Here is a 20,468-nt window from a genome sequence, read left to right as displayed (position 1 = left end):
AGAATTGAATAGAATACAGAATAGAATAGAATACAGAATAGAATACAGAATAGAATTGAATACAGAATAGAATAGAATAGAATACAGAATAGAATAGAATACAGAATAGAATAGAATACAGAATAGAATTGAATAGAATACAGAATAGAATAGAATACAGAATAGAATAGAATACAGAATAGAATACAGAATAGAATAGAATATAGAATAGAATACAGAATAGAATTGAATAGAATACAGAATAGAATAGAATACAGAATAGAATTGAATAGAATACAGAATAGAATTGAATAGAATACAGCATAGAATAGAATACAGAATAGAATACAGAATAGAATAGAATATAATACAGAATAGAATTGAATAGAATACAGAATAGAATAGAATACAGAATAGAATACAGAATAGAATAGAATACAGAATAGAATAGAATACAGAATAGAATACAGAATAGAATAGAATACAGAATAGAATACAGAATAGAATAGAATACAGAATAGAATAGAATACAGAATAGAATAGAATAGAATACAGAATAGAATAGAATACAGAATAGAATAGAATACAGAATAGAATAGAATACAGAATAGAATAGAATAGAATAGAATAGAATACAGAATAGAATACAGAATAGAATAGAATACAGAATAGAATAGAATACAGAATAGAATAGAATAGAATAGAATACAGAATAGAATAGAATACAGAATAGAATACAGAATAGAATACAGAATAGAATAGAATACAGAATAGAATAGAATACAGAATAGAATACAGAATAGAATAGAATACAGAATAGAATACAGAATAGAATAGAATACAGAATAGAATAGAATACAGCATAGAATACAGAATAGAATAGAATACAGAATAGAATACAGAATAGAATACAGAATAGAATACAGAATAGAATAGCATACAGCATAGAATAGAATTGAATAGAATACAGAATAGAATAGAATACAGAATAGAATAGAATACAGAATAGAATATAGAATAGAATACAGAATAGAATTGAATAGAATACAGCATAGAATAGAATACAGAATAGAATACAGAATAGAATTGAATAGAATACAGAATAGAATTGAATAGAATACAGAATAGAATAGAATACAGAATAGAATAGAATACAGAATAGAATACAGAATAGAATTGAATAGAATACAGAATAGAATAGAATAGAATACAGAATAGAATAGAATACAGAATAGAATAGAATATAGAATAGAATACAGAATAGAATAGAATACAGAATAGAATTGAATAGAATACAGAATAGAATTGAATAGAATACAGAATAGAATAGAATACAGAATAGAATAGAATATAGAATAGAATACAGAATAGAATAGAATATAGAATAGAATACAGAATAGAATAGAATAGAATTGAATAGAATACAGAATAGAATTGAATAGAATACAGCATAGAATAGAATACAGAATAGAATACAGAATAGAATAGAATAGAATACAGAATAGAATAGAATACAGAATAGAATAGAATAGAATACATAATAGAATTGAATAGAATACAGAATAGAATAGAATACAGAATAGAATAGAATACAGAATAGAATACAGAATAGAATAGAATACAGAATAGAATAGAATACAGAATAGAATTGAATAGAATACAGAATAGAATAGAATAGAATACAGAATAGAATAGAATAGAATACAGAATAGAATAGAATAGAATACAGAATAGAATAGAATACAGAATAGAATAGAATACAGAATAGAATATAATACAGAATAGAATAGAATACAGAATAGAATACAGAATAGAATACAGAATAGAATAGAATATAGAATAGAATACAGCATAGAATAGAATTGAATAGAATACAGAATAGAATAGAATACAGAATAGAATTGAATAGAATACAGAATAGAATTGAATAGAATACAGAATAGAATAGAATACAGAATAGAATAGAATACAGAATAGAATACAGAATAGAATAGAATACAGAATAGAATACAGAATAGAATAGAATAGAATACAGAATAGAATAGAATACAGAATAGAATTTAATACAGAATAGAATACAGAATAGAATACAGAATAGAATAGAATATAGAATAGAATACAGAATAGAATAGAATACAGAATAGAATAGAATATAATACATAATAGAATACAGAATAGAATAGAATAGAATACAGAATAGAATAGAATACAGAATAGAATAGAATAGAACACAGAATAGAATAGAATACAGAATAGAATAGAATACAGAATAGAATAGAATACAGAATAGAATACAGAATAGAATAGAATAGAGAATAGAATACAGAATAGAATTGAATAGAATACAGAATAGAATAGAATACAGAATAGAATACAGAATAGAATTGAATAGAATACAGAATAGAATTGAATAGAATACAGAATAGAATAGAATACAGCATAGAATAGAATACAGAATAGAATACAGAATAGAATTGAATAGAATACAGAATAGAATAGAATAGAATACAGAATAGAATAGAATACAGAATAGAATAGAATATAGAATAGAATACAGAATAGAATACAGAATAGAATTGAATAGAATACAGAATAGAATTGAATAGAATACAGAATAGAATTGAATAGAATACAGAATAGAATAGAATACAGAATAGAATTGAATAGAATAGAATACAGCATAGAATACAGAATATAATTGAATAGAATACAGCATAGAATAGAATACAGAATAGAATAGAATACAGAATAGAATAGAATAGAATAGAATACAGCATAGAATAGAATACAGAATAGAATAGAATACAGAATAGAATAGAATAGAATAGAATACAGCATAGAATACAGAATATAATAGAATAGAATACAGAATAGAATTGAATAGAATACAGAATAGAATAGAATACAGAATAGAAAACAGAATAGAATAGAATACAGAATAGAATATAAATACAGAATAGAATAGAATACAGAATAGAATAGAATACAGAATAGAATAGAATAGAATAGAATACAGAATATAATTGAATAGAATACAGAATATAATAGAATAGAATACAGAATAGAATTGAATAGAATACAGAATAGAATAGAATACAGAATAGAATTGAATACAGCATAGAATACAGAATATAATTGAATAGAATACAGAATATAATTGAATAGAATACAACATAGAATAGAATACAGAATAGAATAGAATACAGAATAGAATACAGAATAGAATTGAATACAGAATAGAATTGAATAGAATACAGAATAGAATAGAATACAGAATAGAATAGAATACAGCATAGAATAGAATACAGAATAGAATAGAATACAGAATAAAATTGAATAGAATACAGAATAGAATAGAATACAGAATAGAATAGAATACAGAATAGAATTGAATACAGAATAGAATAGAATAGAATACAGAATAGAATAGAATACAGAATAGAATAGAATAGAATACAGAATAGAATAGAATACAGAATAGAATATAATACAGAATAGAATAGAATACAGAATAGAATAGAATACAGAATAGAATAGAATACAGAATAGAATACAGAATAGAATTGAATAGAATACAGAATAGAATACAGAATAGAATTGAATAGAATATAGAATTGAATACAGAATAGAATTGAATAGAATACAGCATAGAATAGAATACAGAATAGAATAGAATAGAATACAGAATAGAATACAGAATATAATTGAATAGAATACAGAATAGAGTAGAATACAGAATAGAATAGAATACAGAATAGAATAGAATACAGAATAGAATACAGAATAGAATAGAATAGAATACAGAATAGAATACAGAATAGAATACAGAATATAATTGAATAGAATACAGAATAGAATAGAATATAGAATAGAATACAGAATAGAATAGAATAGAATACAGAATAGAATAGAATACAGAATAGAATAGAATACAGAATAGAATAGAATAGAATACAGAATAGAATAGAATAGAATACAGAATAGAAAACAGAATAGAATAGAATACAGAATAGAATACAGAATAGAATTGAATAGAATACAGAATAGAATAGAATACAGAATAGAATAGAATACAGAATAGAAAACAGAACAGAATAGAATACAGAATAGAATAGAATAGAATACAGAATAGAATACAGAATAGAATTGAATAGAATACAGAATAGAATAGAATACAGAATAGAATAGAATACAGAATAGAATTGAATACAGAATAGAATTGAATAGAATACAGAATAGAATAGAATACAGAATAGAATAGAATAGAATACAGAATAGAATAGAATACAGAATAGAATAGAATACAGAATAGAATAGAATAGAATACAGAATAGAATAGAATAGAATACAGAATAGAATACAGAATAGAATAGAATACAGAATAGAATAGAATACAGAATAGAATAGAATACAGAATAGAATACAGAATAGAATAGAATACAGAATAGAATAGAATACAGAATAGAATAGAATACAGAATAGAATACAGAATAGAATAGAATAGAATAGAATAGAATACAGAATAGAATAGAATACAGAATAGAATACAGAATAGAATAGAATACAGAATAGAATAGAATACAGAATAGAATACAGAATAGAATAGAATACAGAATAGAATAGAATACAGAATAGAATACAGAATAGAATAGAATACAGAATAGAATAGAATACAGAATAGAATAGAATACAGAATAGAATAGAATACAGAATAGAATAGAATACAGAATATAATAGAATAGAATACAGAATATAATAGAATAGAATACAGAATAGAATAGAATACAGCTGGAACATTTTAATACATGAGTTTAGGCCTTTCAAATTCCAAGACAGTACAGCTAACGTTAACATTGTTTAAAGAAATAAAACAATAAGTAGTTTTGTATTATTAGGTGAAACAAAAATAAGGACCCACAGGGAAACCGATTCATACTTGTTTTATAATCTGAAGGTATTGAGAAAAATGAAGTAAAACATGAAAATAAGTATCCATTTACCCCTTCAGACCCTTTAATGTAAGTTATCAGACATCGGCCTTATTATTAGTGGTAACAGAAATAACTAAACATCGGCCTTATTATTAGTGGCAATAGAAATAACTAAACATCGACCTTATTATTAGTGGTAACAGAAATAACTAAACATCAGCCTTATTATTAGTGGTAACAGAAATAACTAAACATCAGCCTTATTATTAGTGGTAACAGAAATAACTAAACATCAGCCTTATTATTAGTGGTAATAGAAATAACTAAACATCAGCCTTATTATTAGTGGTAACAGAAATAACTACGTAGGAAGAAAAAATAAACAAGCAGAAACTAATTGTGTGGAAACCCTCCATGCTAAACAGCCCGTAGGGATTCAATGTGCTGTAACCCAGAAAGGAAGAAAATCCAGTCTGTATGGACTTTGATATATTGTCCGTTGTTCATTAATGGGTGTGGAGTCATCAATGTATAAATGCCCCGGACTATAAGCAATATAATAATAACCAAGTCCAATGCCCACCAATATGAATAATAATCTTTTTACCCCGCTGAGAGAGTTCTTCGTCGTTATCTCATGCAAATCAAATCAAATTTCATTTGTCACATACACATGGTTAGCAGATGTTAATGTGAGTGTAGCGAAATGCTTGTGCTTCTAGTTCCGACAATGCAGTAATAACCAACAAGTAATCTAACTAACAATTCCAAAACTACTACCTTATAGACACAAGTGTAAGGGCATAAAGAATATGTACATAAATATATATGAATGAGTGATGGTACAGAGCAGCATATGCAAGATACAGTAGATGGTATCGAGTACAGTATATACATATGAGATGAGTATGTAAACAAAGTGGCATAGTTAAAGTGGCTAGTGATACATGTATTACATAAAGATGCAGTAGATGATATAGAGTACAGTATATACGTATACATATGAGATGAATAATGTAGGGTATGTAAACATTATATTAGGTAGCATTGTTTAAAGTGGCTAGTGATATATTTACATTTCCCATCAATTCCCATGATTAAAGTGGCTGGAGTAGAGTCAGTGTCATTGACAGTGTGTTGGCAGTAGCCACTCAATGTTAGTGGTGGCTGTTTAACAGTCTGATGGCCTTGAGATAGAAGCTGTTTTTCAGTCTCTCGGTCCCAGCTTTGATGCACCTGTACTGACCTCGCCTTCTGGATGATAGCGGGGTGAACAGGCAGTGGCTCGGGTGGTTGTTGTCCTTGATGATCTTTATGGCCTTCCTGTGACATCGGGTGGTGTAGGTGTCGGTGTCCTGGTTGCAGAGGGCAGCAACACAGCCATAGGCAACAGGTTAGGTTAGGCTGTGTGATTCTATATGGATAGCATAACTGAATATTGTCTCTCTCTCTGTCCGTCCCTCTCTCTCTGTCCGTCCCTCTCTCTCTGTCCGTCCCTCTCTCTCTGTCCGTCCCTCTCTCTCTCTGTCCGTCCCTCTCTCTCTCTGTCCGTCCCTCTCTCTCTGTCCGTCCCTCTCTCTCTGTCCGTCCCTCTCTCTCTGTCCGTCCCTCTCTCTCTGTCCGTCCCTCTCTCTCTGTCCGTCCCTCTCTCTCTCTGTCTGTCCCTCTCTCTCTGTCCGTCCCTCTCTCTCTGTCCGTCCCTCTCTCTCTGTCCGTCCCTCTCTCTCTGTCCGTCCCTCTCTCTCTGTCCGTCCCTCTCTCTCTGTCCGTCCCTCTCTCTCTGTCCTTCCCTCTCTCTCTGTCCGTCCCTCTCTCTCTGTCTGTCCCTCTGTCTCTCTCTCTCTCTGTCCGTCCCTCTCTCTCTCTCTCTCTGTCCGTCCCTCTCTCTCTGTCTGTCCCTCTGTCTCTCTCTCTCTGTCTGTCCCTCTCTCTCTCTCTGTCCGTCCCTCTCTCTCTCTGTCTGTCCCTCTCCTCTCTGTCTGTCCCTCTCTCTCTCTTTGTCCCCCTCTCTCTGTCTGTCCCCCTCTCTCTCTCTCTCTCCTCTCCGTCCCTGTCTGTCCCTCTCTCTGTCTGTCCCCTCTCTCTGTCTGTCTCTCTCTGTCTGTCTGTCTCTCTGTCTGTCCCTGTCTGTCTGTCTCTCTCTGTCTGTCTGTCTGTCTGTCTCTCTCTCTCTCTCTGTCTGTCCTCTCTCTCTCTGTCTGTCCTCTCTCTCTCTCTGTCTGTCCCTCTCTCTCTCTCTCTGTCTGTCCCTCTCTCTCTCTCTCTCTGTCTGTCCCTCTCTCTCTCTCTCTCTCTGTCTGTCCCTCTCTCTCTCTCTCTGTCTGTCCCTCTATACATAATAGGGTTTAGATCTGCCGGTTCGTCCCCTTGTGTGTTGGATGTGCTTATCAAAGAAGTCTTGAGACTCCTTGGCAGTGGGAAAAACGTGTGTGTGTGTGTGTGTGTGTGTGTGTGTTGTATTCTGGAAGGTCAAGATGAGTTTTACTTGGTGGATAAAGCCTCCTCTCAGGTTTAGCGTAGCTGGGATCTCACCTCGTTGTAGGTCAACTTTTGTTTCAGCAGTTCGGCACCCAGTTCTGGGTAGATGCTGATCCTCTTCTACACATAGGCCCCCCTCCCTGATTTCTGCTGCAGTTTTAATTGCAAGTCGAGGGCAGAACGATCTCTCGGATAGTAGTGGCCAACTTTTTCTGTTGTCGGGTGTTGAGAGTCGCCCTGTTCCCTCAGGTGAACGGCGAACAGACAGAATATGGTGAACGTCATACACCTTCTGGTGATGTTATATGTTGACAATTATCAGGAAATAAGACCCTAAATTCAGTGTTATTTTGCCAAAGAAAAGCCTTGAGATGAGCCACACGTTTCACGGAACCCCCCTCATGAGCTTCGTTCAGCCGTTGTATCCCATCAGAACACAGCGTAAGCAATTGTTTTTTACACAAGTGTTTTGTAAACAAAGTAAATGAAAGACGAACACTATATAGCCTCAAAGCAAAACTAAGTTAAAACTATAATGTTGATATTATTAGTTAGGCTGTTCTGCCATATTTAGTGAGTATCTCTGCCCAATGGCCTGAGCTTTCTGTTATATTCAGTTATTATTATGGTATATCCACACACTCTGTGGCCTGTTCTGTCCTTCCAACTGAACAGCTCTGACCGGATCACTGGTTACATTAAGCACGTTGGATTTCATTAATAGTCTGACTATACAGCAGCAGCCAACATCGTTAATGTTGGTTAGCCAGGTCTCAGTAGAGGAACAGAGCATGATCACACACACACACACACACACACACACACACACACACACACACACACACATACATACATACATACATACATACATACATACATACATACATACATACATACATACATACATACATACACACACACACACACACACACGCACGCACGCATACATATGCACACACACACACACACAATTGTGCATCTGTAAAAGTTTCTGAGGGTCTTAGGGGCCATATGTCTTGAGCCTCCTGAACGTTCTTCACCACACTGCCTGTGTGAGTGGACCAATTCAGATTGTCGGTGATGTGTGCGCTGAGGAACTTGAAGCTTTCCACCTTCTCCACTGCGGTTCCGTCGATGTGAATAGGGGCGTGCGCTCTTTGCTGTTTCCTAAAGTCCACAATCAGCTCCATCATTTTGTTGACGTTGAGGGAGAGGTTATTTTCCTGACACCACTCCCCCAGGGCCCTCATTTCCTCCCTGTAGGCGGTCTCATCACCTCTCGTCAATTTTGGTAATCAAGCCTACTATTGTTGTGTCGTCTGCAAAACTTGATGATTGAGTTGGGGGCGTGCATGGCCACGCAGTCGTGGGTGAACAGGGAGTACAGGAAGGGGCTGAGCACACACCCTTGTGGGTCCCCCATGTTGAGGATCAGCGAAGTGGAGGTGTTGTTTCCTACCTTCACCACCTGGGGCCGGCCCATCAGGAAGTTCAGGAACCAGTTGCACAGGGCTGGGTTCAGACCCAGGGCCCCAAGCTTAATGATGAGCTTGGAGGGTACTATGGTGTTGAATGCTGAGCTGTAGTCAATGAACAGAATTCTTCCATAGGTATTCCTTTTGTCCAGATGGGATAGGGCAGTGTGGAGTGTGATGGCGATTGCATCGTCTGTGGATCTATTGGGGCTCATGACGACAGAAGTGAGTGCTACGGGCGATAGTCGTTTAGCTCAGTTACCTTTTCTTTCTTGGGTACAGGAACAATGGTGGACATCTTGAAGCATGTGGGGTCAGTAGACTGGGATAGGGATTGATTGAATATGTCCGTAAACACTCCAGCCAGCTGGTCAGTGCATGCTCTGAGGACACAGCTAGGGATGTCATCTGGGCTGGCAGTCTTAAGAGTGTTAACACGCTTAAATGTCTTACTCACGTCGGCAACAGAGAACAGGAGCCCACAGTCCTTGGGAGCACTGTGGCACTGTGTTATCCTCAAAGCAGGTCGAAGAAGGTGTTTAGATTACAAAGGTTTTCCCTTTGTAATCCGTGATTGTCTGTAGACCCTGACACATGCGTCTCATGTTTGAGCTGTTGAACTGTGACTCCACTTTGTCTCTGACGTTTTGCTTGTTTGACTGCCTTACAGAGGGAATAACTAGACTGTTTGTATTCTGCCATATTCCCAGGTTAAAGGCGGCGGTTTTAGATTTGCACGAGTGCTGCCATTGTCACGACTTCTACAGAAGTCGTTGCCTCTCCTTGTTCGGGCGGTGCTCGGCGGTCGCCGTCACCGGCCTTCTAGCCATCATTGATCCATTTTTAATTTTCCATTGGTTTTGTCTCGTCTTCCCACACACCTGTTTTCAATCCCGTTCATTACCTGTTGTGTATTTAACCCTCTGTTTCCCCTCATGTCTTTGTCAGAGATTGTTTTATGTCAAGTGTTGTTTTATGTTGTATAGGTGCGCAACGGGGTCCTCGTACCCATGTTCGTTTATGTATGTACATATTAGTGTTTGGAGCATGTTAAGTGGACTTATATTAAAAGACTCCATTTACACTCCATTTGACTCTCCTGTGCCTGACTTCCCTGCCACACACGGCTCTGACAGCCATCTATCACGGTTCTGGTTTGTGTAGGTTTTTATAGTCACCGTGGGAACAACATCCCTTATATGCTTCCTGATGAACTCAGTAACGTGTCCGTGAAAGCGTCAATGTTATTCTCAGAGGCTCACCGGAACATATCCCAGTCCGTGTGATCAAAACAATCTTGAAGCATGGATTCCAATTGGTCAGGCCAGCGTTGAATAGACCTTAGCACAGGTACTTCCTGTTTGAGTTTCTGCCTATAGGAAGGGAGGAGCAAAATGGAGTCTTGATCTCATTTGCCGAAGGGAAGCCGGGGAAGGGCCAGGTAGGCATTTCGAAAAGGCGAGTAGCTTTGTTGAAATCTCCAGTTACAATAAATCAGGATATGTGGTTTCCAGTTTGCATAAAGTCCAGTGTTGTTCCTTGAGGGCCGTCGTGGTATCGGCTTGAGATTGAATACACACAGCTGTGCCTTTAACCGAAGATAATTATCTTGGGAGGTAATACGGTTGGCATTTGATTGTGAGGTATTCTAGGTTGAGTGAACAAAAGGACTTGAGTTTCTGTATGTTATGCAGAGTCTCAATTTGTTGTTTGTCCCATTTTGTGAATTCTTGGTTGGTGAGCGGACTCCAGACCTCAAAAACATAAAGGGCAATGGGTTCTATAACTGATTCAAGTATTTTTTTGCCAGATCCTAATTGGTATGCTGAATTTTACATTATTTTTGATTGGCTCTCAGATTGTTCAGAACTTTGTGAAAGTTTCCTGTGGTTTAAGCTGATGTACAGTGGCTTGTAAAAGTATTCACCCCCTTGGCATTTTTCCTATTTTGTTATTTAACAATTTGGAATTTAAATGGATTTTGGGGGGTTTGTATCATTTGATTTATACAACATGCCTACCACTTTGAAGACAGAAAATATTTTTCATTGTGAGACAAACAAGAAATAAGACAAAAAAAAATGTAATTTGAATGCGCATAAATATTCAACCCCCCAAAGTAAATACTTTGTAGAGCCACCTTTTGCAGCAATTACAGATGCAAGTCTCTTGGGGTATGTCTCTATAAATCTAGCACATCTAGCCACTGGGATTTTTGCCCATTCTCCAAGGCAAAACTGCTCCAGCTCCTTTAAGTTGGATGGGTTCCGCTGGTGTACAGCAATCTTTAAGTCATAACACAGATTGAGGTCTGGGCTTTGAATAGGCCATTCCAAGACATTTAAATGTTTTCCCTTAAACCACTCGAGTGTTGCTATAGCAGTATGCTTAGGGTCATGCTTAGGGTCATTGTCCTGCTGGAAGGTGAACCTCCGTTTTTAAATTATTTTTATTTATTTCACCTTTATTTAACCAGGTAGGCCAGTTGAGAACAAGTTCTCATTTGCAACTGCGACCTGGCCAAGATAAAGCATAGCAGTGTGAGCAGACAACACAGAGTTACACATGGAATAAACAATTAACAAGTCGATAACACAGTAGAAAACAAAGGGGGAGTCTATATACAATGTGTGCAAAAGGCATGAGGAGGTAGGCGAATAATTACAATTTTGCAGATTAACACTAGAGTGATAAATGATCAGATGGTCATGTACAGGTAGAGATATTGGTGTGCAAAAGAGCAAGTAAATAAATAAAAACAGTATGGGGATGAGGTAGGTGAAAATGGGTGGGCTATTTACCAATAGACTATGTACAGCAGCAGCGATCGGTTAGCTGCTCAGATAGCTGATGTTTGAAGTTGGTGAGGGAGATAAAAGTCTCCAACTTCAGCGATTTTTTGCAATTTGTTCCAGTCACAGGCAGCAGAGTACTGGAACGAAAGGCGGCCAAATGAGGTGTTGGCTTTAGGGATGATCAGTGAGATACACCTGCTGGAGCGCGTGCTACGGATGGGTGTTGCCATCGTGATCAGTGAGCTGAGATAAGGCGGAGCTTTACCTAGCATGGACTTGTAGATGACCTGGAGCCAGTGGGTCTGGCGACGAATATGTAACGAGGGCCAGCCGACCAGAGCATACAGGTCGCAGTGGTGGGTGGTATAAGGTGCTTTAGTGACAAAACGGATGGCACTGTGATAGACTGCATCCAGTTTGCTGAGTAGAGTGTTGGAAGCCATTTTGTAGATGACATCGCCGAAGTCGAGGATCGGAAGGATAGTCCGTTTTACTAGGGTAAGCTTGGCGGCGTGAGTGAAGGAGGCTTTGTTGCGGAATAGAAAGCCGACTCTTGATTTGATTTTCGATTGGAGATGTTTGATATGAGTCTGGAAGGAGAGTTTGCAGTCTAGCCAGACACCTAGGTACTTATAGATGTCCACATATTCAAGGTCGGAACCATCCAGGGTGGTGATGCTAGTCGGGCATGCGGGTGCAGGCAGCGATCGGTTGAAAAGCATGCATTTGGTTTTACTAGCGTTTAAGAGCAGTTGGAGGCCACGGAAGGAGTGTTGTATGGCATTGAAGCTTGTTTGGAGGTTAGATAGCACAGTGTCCAATGACGGGCCGAAAGTATATAGAATGGTGTCGTCTGCGTAGAGGTGGATCAGGGAATCGCCCGCAGCAAGAGCAACGTCATTGATATATACAGAGAAAAGGGTCGGCCCGAGAATTGAACCCTGTGGCACCCCCATAGAGACTGCCAGAGGACCGGACAGCATGCCCTCCGATTTGACACACTGAACTCTGTCTGCAAAGTAATTGGTGAACCAGGCAAGGCAGTCATCCGATAAACCGAGGCTACTGAGTCTGCCGATAAGAATATGGTGATTGACAGAGTCGAAAGCCTTGGCAAGGTCAATGAAGATGGCTGCACAGTACTGTCTTTTATCGATGGCGGTTATGATATCGTTTAGTACCTTGAGTGTTGCTGAGGTGCACCCGTGACCGGCTCGGAAACCAGATTGCACAGCGGAGAAGGCACGGTGGGATTCGAGATGGTCAGTGACCTGTTTGTTGACTTAGATAGGAAGAAGACCTTAGATAGGCAGGGCAGGATGGATATAGGTCTGTAACAGTTTGGGTCCAGGGTGTCTCCCCCTTTGAAGAGGGGATGACTGCGGCAGCTTTCCAATCCTTGGGGATCTCAGACGATATGAAAGAGAGGTTGAACAGGCTGGTAATAGGGGTTGCGACAATGGCGGCGGAAAGTTTCAGAAATAGGGGGTCCAGATTGTCAAGCCCAGCTGATTTGTACGGGTCCCAGTCTCAAATCTCTGAAAGACTGAGAGAATTTGTATTTAGCGCCATCCATCATTCCTTCAATTCCAGTTTCCCAGTTTCCCTGCCAATGAAAAACATCCCCACAGCATGACGCTGCCACCACCATGCTGGGATGTTCAAAGTTTCAGATATTTCAGATATTTTTTTATAACCCAACACTGATCTGTACTTCTCCACAACTTTGTCCCTGACCTGTTTGGAGAGCTCCTTGGACTTCATAGTGCCACTTGCTTGGTGATGCCCCTTGCTTAGTGGTGTTGCAGACTGGGGCCTTTCAGAACAGGTGTATTTATACTGAGATTTTGTGACAGATCATGTGACACTTAGATTGCACACAGGTGGACTTTATTTAACTAATTATGTAACTTCTGAAGGTAATTGGTTGCACCAGATGTTATTTGGGGGCTTTATAGCAAAGGGGGTGAATACATATGCACACACCACTTTTCAGTTAAAAAAAAATGTTCACCAAATTGGACTATTTTGTGTATGTTATTATTATTATTACATGAAATCCAAATAAAAATAAAAATAAAAATCTATTTAAAATGCAGAAAATTAGGAAAAACGGGGATGAATACTTTTTCAAGTCACTGTATGTACTGTATATATATTTTTTGCTCTAGGGGAATGGTGTCGAGATGGAATGTTATATTTGTGGTCCTGGCAACTGGACCTTTTTTGGAACACAATTATTTTTGTCTTACTGCGATTTACTGGCAGGGCCCAGATCTGACAGAATCTGTGCAAAATACCTAGGTGCTGTTGTAGACCCTCCTTGGTTGTGGACAGAAGCACCAGATCATCAGTAAACAGTAAAAATTTGACTTCAGATTTTAGTAGGTTGAGGCCTGGTGCAGCAGACTGTTCTAGTGTCCTTGCCAATTCGTTGATATATATGTTGAAGAGGGTGGGGCTCAAGCTGCAACCCTGTCTCACCCCACTGCCCTGTGGAAAGAAATGTGTGTTTTTTGCCAATTTGAACCGCACACTTGTTGTGTACATGGATTTGATATTGTCGTATGTTTCCCCCTAACACCATTTTCCATCAATTTGTATAGCAGACCCTCATGTCAAATTGAGTCGAGCTTTTTTGAAACCAACAAAACATGAGAAGACTTTGCCTTTGTTTTGGTTTGTTTGTTTGTTAATTAGGGTGTGCAAGGTGAATGCGTGGTCTGTCGTACAGTGATTTGGTAAAAAGCCAAATTGACATTTGCTCAGTACATTGTTTTCTTTGAGAAATTGTGCGAGTCTGCTGTTAATGATAATGACGAGGATTTTCCCAAGGTTGCTGTTGATGCATTTGCCTCCACTTTTGTAGATTGGTGATCAGTCCTTGGGGAAGATGCCAGAGCTGAGGATGATATTAAAAAGTTTAAAATTAGCCAATTGGAATTTGTGGTCTGTATATTTTATCATTTTTAATTGAGGATACCATCAACACCACAGGCCTTTCTGGGTCGGAGGGTTTGTATTTTGTCCTGTAGTTTATAGAGCCTAAAACGATTGAAGTAGTGGTTTATGGGTAGATCTCTGTTTTGGATAATTCATTCTTTGTCTTGCTGTTTGTTTAGTGTTTTCCAATGTATTCTTCAACACACTGAGCTAATTTCTTCTTTTTCCGTCGCGTTTTTCTGTTTTGTTTTATTGATTCAGCAGAGTGAAGGTAGTGTATTTCTGTATTGTTTTAGTGATTCACCATAGTGAAGGCGTAGGCTCAGGTTTTCTGGGTCTCTATGCTTTTGGTTGGACAGATTTCTTAATTTCTTTTAGGTTTTTGCATTCTTCATCAAATCATTTGTCATTGTTTTTTAAATTTTCTTAGGTTGTCTGCATGACATTTTTTGGTTTGATAGGGAAGCTCACAGGTCAAATATACTGTTTAGGTTTTCTACTGCCAAGTTTACACCTTCACTATTACAATGGAACGTTTTACCAAGGAAATTGTCTAAAAGGGATTGAATTTGTTGTTGCCTAATTGTGTTTTGGTAGGTTTCCACACTACTTTCCTTCCATCTATAGTATTTCTTAATATTATTCAGTTAATTTGGCTTTGATGCCTCATGATTTAGTATTGCTCTGTTTAAGTAGACGGTGATTTTGCTGTGGTCTGATAGGGGTGTCAGTGGGCTGACTGTGAACGCTCTGAGAGACTCTGGGTTGAGGTCAGTGATAAAGTAGTCTACAGTACTACTGCCAAGAGATGAGCTATAGGTGTACCTACCATAGGAGTCCCCTCGAAGCCTACCATTGACTATGTACATACCCAGCGTGCGACAGAGCTGCAGGAGTTGTGACCCGTTTCGTTGGTTATGTTGTCATAGTTGTGCCTAGGGGGGCATATGTGGGAGGGAATGCTGTCACCTCCAGGCAGGTGTTTGTCCCCCTGTGTGCTGAAGGCGTCAGGTTCTTGTCCGGTTCTGGCATTTAGGTCGCCACAGACTAGTACATGTCCCTGGGCCTGGAAATGGTTGATCTCCCCCTCTAGGATGGAGAAGCTGTCTTCATTAAAGTACATGGATTCAAGTGGGGGGATATAGTTAGCACACAGGAGGACATTTCCTTATTAATTTCTCACCAGATGTAAAATTTTCCAGTTTTGACTAAGTTAATAGAATAGGTTAGGTCTGCTCTATACCAAATTACCCCTGAGACTCTTCCCTGTTTCACACCTGATAGTTAGTAGTTAGTAGTTTGGTGGATGGGCCTCTTTTTCTTTGGCTTGCTCTCTCTCTCTCAACTCTCTCTCTCTTTCCTCTCCACCTCCCCTGCTCTGGGTCTGATTAATGCACTCATCAGTTATTTTCCTGTTTGTCCTAACGACAAGCACTCCCCTCCGGGGAATCCTCTGACTTTTTACAAATACTGCTGATGCTAATACTGCTGATGCTAATACTGATGCTACCGACCTGCTCACATCAGACACTTTTTCCCTTCTCCTTCTGTCAGCGGACCTAAACATACACGCGCACACACACACCCACACACACACAGATTTTCATGCGAATATTGTAAAATCTGCATCAAAGAAAGGTGTGCTTTTTCCCACCAGAGGTGATTTTGTTGTTTCCATCAAATGGACTTGTTGCAGATTAAAGGCTGTGTGATGACGTTGCATTTTAAACTCTACTGATGGTTTTGTCACAAAAACGTTTTATAGCCGATAATATAGCCTACATGATGACATTTTTATGGACAAAAGAGCGAGATTATTTTTTTATTTGTCAAAACGCAGCCAAACATCGATTGGAAAAAGAACATCAAGCTCATCACCTTTCAAATAAATTAAAATTAAATAAATTATAAGCAAATGTTATTTGTGACATGCGCTGAATACAACAACCTTTCTGTTAAATTAAGAAACATAAATAAACTAAAGTAAAACAATAAAAAATAAATAAAATAAATAACAATAACAAGACTATATACAGGGTGTTACGGTACAGAGTCAATGTGGAGACTATATACAGGGTGTTACGGTACAGAGTCAATGTGGAGGCTATATACAGGGTATTACGGTACAGAGTCAATGTGGAGGCTATATACAGGGTATTACGGTACAGAGTCAATGTGGAGGCTATATACAGGGGGTACGGTACAGAGTCAATGTGGAGGCTATATACAGGGTATTACGGTACAGAGTCAATGTGGAGGCTACATACAGGGTATTACGGTACAGAGTCAATGTGGAGGCTATATACAGGGGTACCGGTACAGAGTCAATGTGGAGGCTATATACAGGGTATTACGGTACAGAGTCAATGTGGAGGCTATATACAGGGTGTACCGGTACAGAGTCAATGTGGAGACGATATACTGGGGTACCGGTACAGAGTCAATGTGGAGACGATATACTGGGGTACCGGTACAGAGTCAATGTGGAGGCTATATACAGGGTGTTACGGTACAGTCAATGTGGAGGCTATATACAGGGTATTACGGTACAGAGTCAATGTGGAGGCTATATACAGGGTATTACGGTACAGAGTCAATGTGGAGACTATATACAGGGTGTTACGGTACAGAGTCAATGTGGAGGCTATATACAGGGTATTACGGTACAGAGTCAATGTGGAGGCTATATACAGGGTATTACGGTACAGAGTCAATGTGGAGGCTATATACAGGGAGTACCAGTACAGAGTCAATGTGGAGGCTATATACAGGGTATTACGGTACAGAGTCAATGTGGAGGCTATATACAGGGAGTACCGGTACAGAGTCAATGTGGAGGCTATATACAGGGGGCACCGGTACAGAGTCAATGTGGAGGCTATATACAGGGGGTACCGGTACAGAGTCAATGTGGAGGCTATATACAGGGTATTACGGTACAGAGTCAATGTGGAGGCTATATACAGGGGGTACCGGTACAGAGTCAATGTGGAGGCTATATACAGGGTATTACGGTACAGAGTCAATGTGGAGGCTATATACAGGGTATTACGGTACAGAGTCAATGTGGAGGCTATATACAGGGTGTTACGGTACAGAGTCAATGTGGAGGCTATATACAGGGGGTACCGGTACAGAGTCAATGTGGAGGCTATATACAGGGTGTTACGGTACAGAGTCAATGTGGAGGCTATATACAGGGGGTACCGGTACAGAGTCAATGTGGAGGCTATATACAGGGTGTTACGGTACAGAGTCAATGTGGAGGCTATATACAGGGTATTACGGTACAGAGTCAATGTGGAGGCTATATACAGGGTATTACGGTACAGAGTCAATGTGGAGGCTATATACAGGGTATTACGGTACAGAGTCAATGTGGAGGCTATATACAGGGTATTACGGTACAGAGTCAATGTGGAGGCTATATACAGGGGGTACCGGTACAGAGTCAATGTGGAGGCTATATACAGGGTATTACGGTACAGAGTCAATGTGGAGGCTATATACAGGGTGTACCGGTACAGAGTCAATGTGGAGGCTATATACAGGGGGTACCGGTACAGAGTCAATGTGGAGGCTATATACAGGGTGTACCGGTACAGAGTCAATGTGGAGGCTATATACAGGGTGTTACGGTACAGAGTCAATGTGGAGGCTATATACAGGGTGTACCGGTACAGAGTCAATGTGGAGGCTATATACAGGGGGTACCGGTACAGAGTCAATGTGGAGGCTATATACAGGGTATTACGGTACAGAGTCAATGTGGAGGCTATATACAGGGGGTACCGGTACAGAGTCAATGTGGAGGCTATATACAGGGTATTACGGTACAGAGTCAATGTGGAGGCTATATACAGGGTATTACGGTACAGAGTCAATGTGGAGGCTATATACAGGGTGTTACGGTACAGAGTCAATGTGGAGGCTATATACAGGGGGTACCGGTACAGAGTCAATGTGGAGGCTATATACAGGGTGTTACGGTACAGAGTCAATGTGGAGGCTATATACAGGTGGTACCGGTACAGAGTCAATGTGGAGGCTATATACAGGTGGTACCGGTACAGAGTCAATGTGGAGGCTATATACAGGGTGTTACGGTACAGAGTCAATGTGGAGGCTATATACAGGGTGTTACGGTACAGAGTCAATGTGGAGGCTATATACAGGGGGTACCGGTACAGAGTCAATGTGGAGGCTATATACAGGGGTACCGGTACAGAGTCAATGTGGAGGCTATATACAGGGTGTTACGGTACAGAGTCAATGTGGAGGCTATATACAGGGGTACCGGTACAGAGTCAATGTGGAGGCTATATACAGGGTGTTACGGTACAGAGTCAATGTGGAGGCTATATACAGGGGTACCGGTACAGAGTCAATGTGGAGGCTATATACAGGGTGTTACGGTACAGAGTCAATGTGGAGGCTATATACAGGGGGTACCGGTACAGAGTCAATGTGGAGGCTATATACAGGGGTACCGGTACAGAGTCAATGTGGAGGCTATATACAGGGTGTTACGGTACAGAGTCAATGTGGAGGCTATATACAGGGGGTACCGGTACAGAGTCAATGTTAGTCGAGGTAAGTGAGGTCATTTGTACGTAAAAAGTGACTATGCATAGATAAGAAACAGAGAGTAGCAGCAGTGAAAGAAAAAGGGGGGGTGGCTGGAGTCTTTGGCAATTTTTAGGGCCTTCCTTTGACACCGCCTGGTATAGAGGTCCTGCATGACAGGAAGCTTGGCCCCAGTGATGTACTGAGCCGTTTGCACTACCCTCTGAAGGGCCTTGTGGTCAGATGCCGAGCAGTTACCGTACCAGGCAGTGATGCAACCAGTCAGGATGCTCTCAGTGGTGCAGCTGTAGAACCTTTAGAGGATCTGAGGACCCAGGCCAAATCCTTTCAGTCTCCTGAGGGGGAATAGGTTTTGTCGTGTCCTCTTCACGACTGTCTTGGTGTGCTTGGACCATGTTAGTTTGTTGGTGATGTGGACACCAAGGAACTTGGAGCTCTCAACCTGCTCCACTACAGCCCCGTTGATGAGAATGGGGGTGTGCTCGGCCTTTTCTTTTCTGGTAGTCCACGATCGTCTCCTTTGTCTTGATCACGTTGAGGAAGAGGTTATTGTCCTGGCACCAGACGGCCAGGTCTCTGACCTTCTCCCTATAGGCTGTCTCGTCGTTGTCGGTGATCAGGCCCTACCACTGTTGTGTCATCACCAAACTTAATGATGGTGTTGAAGTCATGCTTCACCACGCAGTCGTGGGTGAACAGGGAGCACAGGAGGGGACTGAGCAAGCACCCCTGAGGGGTCCCCGTGTTGAGGATCAGCATGGCAGTAAGTCCAGGATCCAGTTGCAGAGGGAGGTGTTTAGTCCCAGGGTCCTTAGCTTAGTGATGAGCTTTGAGGGCACTATGGTGTTAAATGCTGAGCTGTAGTCAATGAATAGCATTCTCACGTAGGTGTTCCTTTTGTCCAGGTGGGAAAGGGCAGTGTGGAGTGCATTGATTTCACAGACACAAAAAGATTCCACCTTGTCTAGCGTATTTTGTTTTGTCGACATTTGGAAAGTTTACCAACATAAGTGCCTTTTTCCATCAGGTCTCTTGTGTTTAACCTCCTTCCATAAAAATGTTGGATAGAAACATGATTACGCACGCACGCACGCACACACACACACACACACACACACACACACACACACACACACACACACACACACACACACACACACACACACACACCACACCTGGATTCAGATAGTGTTGGAAATCTTTTGAATACATTGAGCATTTGGTGTCTGGACTGCCAGTGTTGCTTTAGGCTGATTTCAAATAGTATTTGATTTTGAACC

At 39.5% G+C, this 20,468-nt stretch overlaps 1 protein-coding gene across 1 annotated transcript in view; it reads left to right on the top strand.

The window, feature by feature from the left end:
- megf11 (multiple EGF-like-domains 11) overlaps positions 1–20,468 on the top strand; it is a 184,530-nt gene that overhangs the window by 75,567 nt on the left and 88,495 nt on the right. The gene's annotated exons all lie outside the window — the stretch shown is intronic.

The sequence above is a fragment of the Oncorhynchus tshawytscha genome, linkage group LG01 (genome assembly GCF_018296145.1).
Source record: "Oncorhynchus tshawytscha isolate Ot180627B linkage group LG01, Otsh_v2.0, whole genome shotgun sequence".
Classification (NCBI taxonomy): domain Eukaryota; kingdom Metazoa; phylum Chordata; class Actinopteri; order Salmoniformes; family Salmonidae; genus Oncorhynchus; species Oncorhynchus tshawytscha.
The sequence above is the reverse complement of the archived record's forward strand: the minus strand, read 5'-3'. Positions and strand labels throughout refer to the sequence as shown.